This window comes from Nelumbo lutea, chromosome 7, assembly GCF_056320005.1.
Source record: "Nelumbo lutea isolate HS-2025 chromosome 7, American lotus-T2T, whole genome shotgun sequence".
Lineage (NCBI taxonomy): Eukaryota > Viridiplantae > Streptophyta > Magnoliopsida > Proteales > Nelumbonaceae > Nelumbo > Nelumbo lutea.
The window spans coordinates 24,331,691-24,338,996 of record NC_142690.1 but is presented as its reverse complement, the minus strand read 5'-3'; positions in this window follow the sequence as shown (position 1 = coordinate 24,338,996).

Genomic DNA, 7,306 nt, shown 5'->3' with positions numbered 1-7,306 from the left:
CTTCAGTGTTTTCACTTGTTTGTGTGGTGTCGTTTTTCTAAAAGGACTGGTACAGATCAGGTTTGGGTATGAGATAGGCTCGGCATAACCCGACCCAAGTCATTTTAACCCAAATTCAAATCCGACCTAACTACCACTATTCTTGGTGAAGGACCTGAATGTTATGATGATGATAACCTTTTCTGACATCACCATATCAAGAATTCTCATCATCTTCCCATAGAGTGCATCTCATGCCCCACAGCCCATCTCAGCTATGTATTGAGAATATCTCTCAATGATAAATATGGAATATATTCTCAATGATCTAAACTCCCACGAGATCATTTAAGACAGACTCAAATCAGATCATGTCAAATGAATTTACCACTTAACCCAACCCACTAAAATCTCTAAACATAACATGCTAAAGAGGCTTTCTTTGGCAGGCTAGGAAGGAACAAAGGGCACAAACTAATTGGGTTACCTCAATGCTTAATGCGGGAATTTCAGTACACGATGGTTCTTTATTGCAAGTGAAAGTGGAAGAACATGCTTGCTTAAAAAAGAGAAGAAAAAAAGAGTGAGAGGATCCTTTTCTCTTTATGCTTAATGATATTATAATGCCAAGCACCAAATACTAATATTAATGTATCTAGACAACTTATGGTGGTAGTTAAGTGGAGATTGAGTTCAATAAAAGGCCGCTGTTGTTTAGATGCCAAAGGTGCAGAAAACAAAGTTAGCTTTGTAAGGTCGGAAATATATCTGACATATTCCGGTGGGAAGAAATTCAACCTCATTTTTTGTTGGAAGAAAAGAAGCTTAAAAGGTTATGCTTGTTTTAGAGATCTAAATAAGATAGGCCTAGGGTTATTTTAAATAATAGCAAGCCCCCGTTTGGTTCGCCGGAATAGGGGTTTGGAATCAGAATTGAAATGGACTTTTCCGATTCTAACTGTTTGGTTGGGTGGAATCGGAATTTTATTCCCAATCCTGTTGGAATTGCATTCCCCTATTTGAAAGAATTAGGGGTGGCAACCAGGTGAGCTCAAGCCCAATTCACAGGCTCGATTAGGAAGCAAGCCGAGCTCAAGCCTAATAGAGCTCAGCTCGTGAGGCTTGCAAGCCGGTTTGATATATATAATTATAGAAAATAATATATATAATAAAAATATTATAATTCTTAATTTTTTAAATGTCAAATAAAAAATGCTTTTATATATAATTTTTTATTTTTATAAAACATTTTTTTCTCAAAATTGAGCTCGAACTGAGCTTGAGTTCGTCGAGCCTTGTAGAACAGTCCCATGATGAGCTCGAGCCTCATGCTATTTGGCTCGGCTCAGCTCAAATCCACCCCTAGAAGGAATGGTTATTTCCTGCTCCTTCCTTAGGAATGAAATCTTATTCCAGCTGATTCCAATGCCTATTCCATTATTATTTGAATCAAATAGACTATGGGAATAGACCATTCCAATTCCAATTTTAAAGGATTTTGATTCCGATTCCAACTATGAATCAAATGGACTCTAAGTTTTGAAACTGAAATGCCAGTCTAAAACAAGCTCTCTTCATTATTTTTTATGTCACCCCTATGTGGCAACTTTTGGAAAACATGCATTGAAGTGAAATGGATACTTGGGATTGTTAAGCAGGGATCAAGCTGACCCTAAGCCTGTGTTTGGTTTGATAGAAAATAAGTGGAAAATGTGGTTATTTGGTCTTGTTTACTTAGAAAACTTCATACTCATGTTGGGGGTGTATTAGATTAAGAATCTAGAGATGTGGCCAATTCAAAGGTCCATTTCTCAACCCTTGGGAGTCGCTGAAACACCATCCATGGTAGGCCATGGATCACAAATTAGTTCTATGCAGGAATACATCCTTCTTTTCTATGTTTAAAGCAAATACCCTTATCTTTTGTCCACTATTAATACCACGTGCCAAGCATGTGACTCCCCACTCCTATATACAATAGAAAAAAGCATCCATTTGGGGTACTTTTTGACCTAAAAAGGACATAAGATGAGTCTCTAGAGTGGGAAGGAAAAAGGCACAAGGAAAAATAATCATGGAATATTCCACTACTTAGGGTACATTTGTTAACAAATGAAGTGGCTGAATTGAAAATCTTATAACTTTGTCTTTGAGTTTATAAGTTTTTAAGGAGGTCTTGGGTCACTTGATGGCTGAAGCTGAAGTTAGATATATTATTATCCCTTTAGGCTCTGTTTGGTTTGCGGTAATTGGGGTCTATAATAGAAATCAGAATGAGCTATTCTAATTCTAATTGTTTGGTTGAACGGAATCAGAATCTCATTCCCATTCTTATTTCAGTTTGAATTGATATTCTCTGTCCCTCCCTTGAGAATGAAATTTCATTCTTGCTAATTCCAATTCCCATTCTCATTCCTGTCTGAATTAAACAGACTATGGGAATAGACCATTCTAATTCCAAGTCCGATTCCGATTCTGACAAACCGACCCTAATATTTTACAATTTAGTTATTTTATCCACTAAAAGGCAAAGCAGAATTATTTAGCTCAGTGGCTTCAACTGTTATCAAATAGCACTTTACCCTGTTCAAGGAAATGGGAGAATAGTGATGCTTATCACTATTTTCTCTGCCATTTGAGTGGATTCTGAAAATCTGAAATGCAAAGGTGACTAATCATTTCATTTTCTCTGTTCATTCTCACCAGTCACCAAACACAAACATAACTCTTCTCCTTGAAGGCTATGTATTTAGGGTCCATTTGATTCACAGACAGAATCAGAATCGGAATCAAAATTTTTTAGAGTCGGAATCGGAATAGTCTATTCTCATAGTTTGTTTGGTCAGACAGAAATGAGAATGAAAATTAGAATCAACAGGAATGAGATTTTATTTCCAAGGGAGAGACAGGGAATGGACATTCCCTCAAATAGGAGAATGCTATTCCAACAAAAATGGTAATAGAATTCCGATTCTGCCCAACCAAACAGGCCCATTTTGATTCCAATTTCATACCCTTATTTCTGAGAACCAAACAGGACCTTAGTTATTGGTCCTGTTGTTAAATGTTGTTAAAGGAGTCTTTATTGGCAAATGACCCTCTTTCTTCGACATCTCTTGATCTTTGTGCCATTTGTAGAGGTTTCTCGGGCAGTTTTCTCCCGGTGTTCATGGTTGGTTGCCTATCTATTATTCAACATGTTTAATTTGCTTTTGTAAATTTTCACTTTTCTTGCTATGCTTTGTATATTTTGGAATTATAATCTGAACATTTATGAATAAATTTTGCCCTCAAATTAACCTAAAAAAAAAAAAAGCAAAAAGTCAAAATAAAACATGCACATACGCAAGGTTAGGTGATGGAACTATGCTTCTGTCCTATGAAGGGGTGACATGAAAAACAATATAAACCCTTCATTTGATTGGATTCATTATTATATGCATTGTCCACCTTGTCCTATTTGCCTTGTATTCCAATGTATCTGCCTTGGCTTCACATCAAAACGATGACCATCCCAAAATTTTAGTCCAGTTGTTTTCCACTCTCCCCACTTTTTCTCTTAAATGCGTGTGTCACTCAACTAGTGTTAGTAATTTCTATACATATTATATTCTAAAATAATAATCCTTAAACGGCATCCCTGCATATCATAAGCATTCGAACCTCTACCATCCACCCATAAGGCTGTGTTTTGTTGCAGTGCAATTTTATTTGTATCAGTATAAATAGACCACCATATAAAAATCATTATATAGTGTGTGTATAAAAATAATAATTATTTTTTTATATTTATTTTTGTTTGATTTGATAAATATAAGATATTAGAGGTGTTTCAAAATGATTTTTTTACAAAATTTATATATTTTTATAATTTTATTTTTTTTATTTTTTTATTTAATTATAACATCAGGGGTTAACATAATTGACCTCAAAAGTTGAAATTTTGACCTACCACCAAATATGAGAACAATTTCGCTTTTGGGTTAGTTTTGAATTCTATATTTCATTATCATCATGAATAAAAATAATTATTTTATGTTGCACCTTTTTCTTTAATATGATTAATAAAATATTATAATTAATACAATATTAGAGATGTTCCTAGATTTTTATACAATTTTTTTAATTTTTTGTTTGATGTGATGAATATATGATATTAGAGATGCACCCAAATGTTTTTTTACACAATTTATACATCTTTTATAATTTTTTGTGCTTTTTATATTTATTTATATTTTTATTATTTAATTATGATATCAAGGGTTAACACATTTGTCACAAAAGGTTAAATTGTTGACCCTCTTCTAAATAGGAAAACACTTTAATTTTTTGATTGGCTTTATATTTTATATTTTATTTCCATCATCAATAAAAGTAGGTCTTATTTATCACACTTATTTGTATTAATATGATTAATATAAAATATTGGTGAATTTTTGTATTTTTGTATTTTTGTGTTTATATCTTTACTTTAAATATTTATTATTTAATTCTAATATTAAGGGTTGATACATTTGACCCAAAAAGGTTGAACTATTGACTTGTTGCCAAATAGGAAAACAATTTTATTTTGAGGTCGGTTTAAATTTTTGTATTTCATTTTCAACATCAATAAAAACAATTATTATTGTTTACTATACATATTTTTCTTTAGTATGATTAACATAAAAGATTAGAGATGTGCCCAAATTTTCTATAATTTTTTTTTGTAATTTTTTGTATTTATTTCCATTTGAAAAAAAAATATTAATTTAGCTATGACATTATAAATACAAAAAAAAAAAAACTAACTATGACATCATGGGTGAATCCATTTGACTTTTTTTTGGGTAATAAAAGATCAGATTTCATTAAACTGATTAGAATGTTGGGTAGTTGAATTACTTACCACCACTAGGATAGAAGAATGTTGTCATTTTAAATATGAAAGTATTGGATATAATCTAATTGACAAAATTTATTTGAAGCAAAAAATGATAAGGTTATTAGTGAGAAAAATTAGATTAAATATATGATTTTTAATGAGATATAATGGAAACTAATGCCTTAAAATCTAAGAGCTAATGAGAGGAAATTGAATGAGGTAAAAAGTAGTTCAAATTACATTTTATGCCCTCACAAGTAGAGAGGGGCCAAATTAAAAGATAAGGGCATTTTAGTCAAGAACAAGATTCAATGAAAGATGATGGAAGTTAATACTTTAAATATAAGAATTAATGAGAGGAAATTAAATAAGGTGAAAAGTAATAGTTTAAATTATATTTTTGCCCTCAAAATTAGAAAGGGACCAAATTTAAAAATTAGAATATTTTAGCTAAACAAAACTTCCTCACTCTCCAAGCAGTATAGATATAGATTTGATTATATAGAAGAACATGAAAGGTTAGTCCCGCCACATCTTCCTTGGCTGACTTGTAGAATTCTTTAAATGCAAATATGCAGCTTCCTTGTTGATTTTCACCACCAGGTACCTACAATTGTACAACTGACTTGTAGAGAAATGTGATTCTCTTAATCATTTTGGTTAACATGCATCAAGAAGCTCATTTCTAAATAATTAAGCATTAACCCCACAAAGTTCTTCTGGATAAATACCCTCTACAATGTAATTAGTATGCACTAATTTTCAATTCTCCCTTTTGAAGTGAAAAAGAAAAAGCCATTCTCTAAGCTATTATGCAGGAAATCTTCAACATGCATTTCCATTTTTCAAGAAGCTAAGAGAGCATGCCACTAAATATATAAATAAAAAAATCTCTTCCTCCAAGACTTAAGAGGGTGTTCTAGAGCTTACTAATTATGTGGGCATAGGAGGGTCTATCATGTAAAAGAATTTAGAATGTCCAATCAAGGCTCCCAACACTGTCCCAACAAGCCACTGACCTCACAACATGTTTCATCAGTGTATTGAAAACATCTCTATATGAATAAAAATTTACAATTACAAAGATACTCCAAATGCATAGCTGAGACGTGTTGTGAGGTCAGTGTGAGACACACTCTGGGATGAATAGATCCGAACTCGAACATCATTCAAAGAAATAACAATGAACCTTAAACAAATTATGCAGTTTTGTGTGATAGAAAGAAAGATTGAGAGGAAGAGGAAAACAAATTGGCTAAGTGTTGGGATGATTGTATTGATTATTAACAAGAGGCTGCAACCTGCAAGTATTGACATAAAATAGTAGGGGTATTAACTACTACCTTCCAAGCCGATTTTTAAGCAAATGCCATTTATTTAACCTGGTGGGGACCTGGCAATTTGTTTGGTCTGAAGGTTTATAAAATTAACTAAGCAATCATAAGTTTGGATTAAACAAGTTCCATAATAATTGTTTAACCCAACTTGACATATAATTAAGAGCAAAACAAATAAAAACTATACCTCTTCTGAGTGGATGATTAAATTTTCTTTAGAGGTCTCTAACAAAAGTCTAGTTAATTCATTTACTTCTAGGTACTCGTTTGGATGGATCCCACATAGACAGCTTATAAGCTATGTTTGGTGTAAAGTCCACAAAATTCAAAACGGCTGTCCGTCAGTCATTTGAAGGGTTGCCCGTTTCAGTCTCTTTGAAGAGTTTATTCAGAATGCTTCAAATCAGCCAAATCAGCTTAGCTGAATCTTCTCCGAATCAATAATCACCCCTACAATATTGCTTAGTGCTTGTTTGGGAGGGCTTTTACTGTTTTACATAACAGTATGGCCTTCCGAGATGGGCTTTACCGGGTCAGCCTACAAACAATATTTAACGAAAATTTCTGAAATCTCAAAATAACCATCTTACAGTAAAAAATATGGTTTTAATGGCAGCTAAAGCAAAGCTCCAACCCTCCCAAACAGCCAAACAGGCCCTTAGATTCCTTATATGCATGAAATGGGCTATTAAATGATTTTTGTTTTGATGTTTTAGCATTTAATGGGAGCAGTTCTTTGCAATTGCTGCACTCAGTTTGCATCACTCTCATCACCAAAAAAAAAAAAAAAGTTTGCATCACTCTGCGGACATAGCTAGAGCTTGATGTACCAGATCTTATCCAAGGACAAAATTGTTAAGGTGATGGTGACGGAGCATAGAAGAGAAGGGTTGTTTAATTAGGAAGGGGATTAATTTGGGCACATCATTTTTTATTATTATCTATAATATAAAATAGATTTTCATTAAAAGTTATGTTTGATTTCAGCAGAGAAAGGTAGGAAAATCTATACAAGTTTTGTAAAGGTTTTTTTACCTTTTTTTATTTTTTCCTTCAAACCAAACACAGCCTAAGATTAATTAAGGGGGAGTGATTTGAATCTCATATATATATATATATATATATA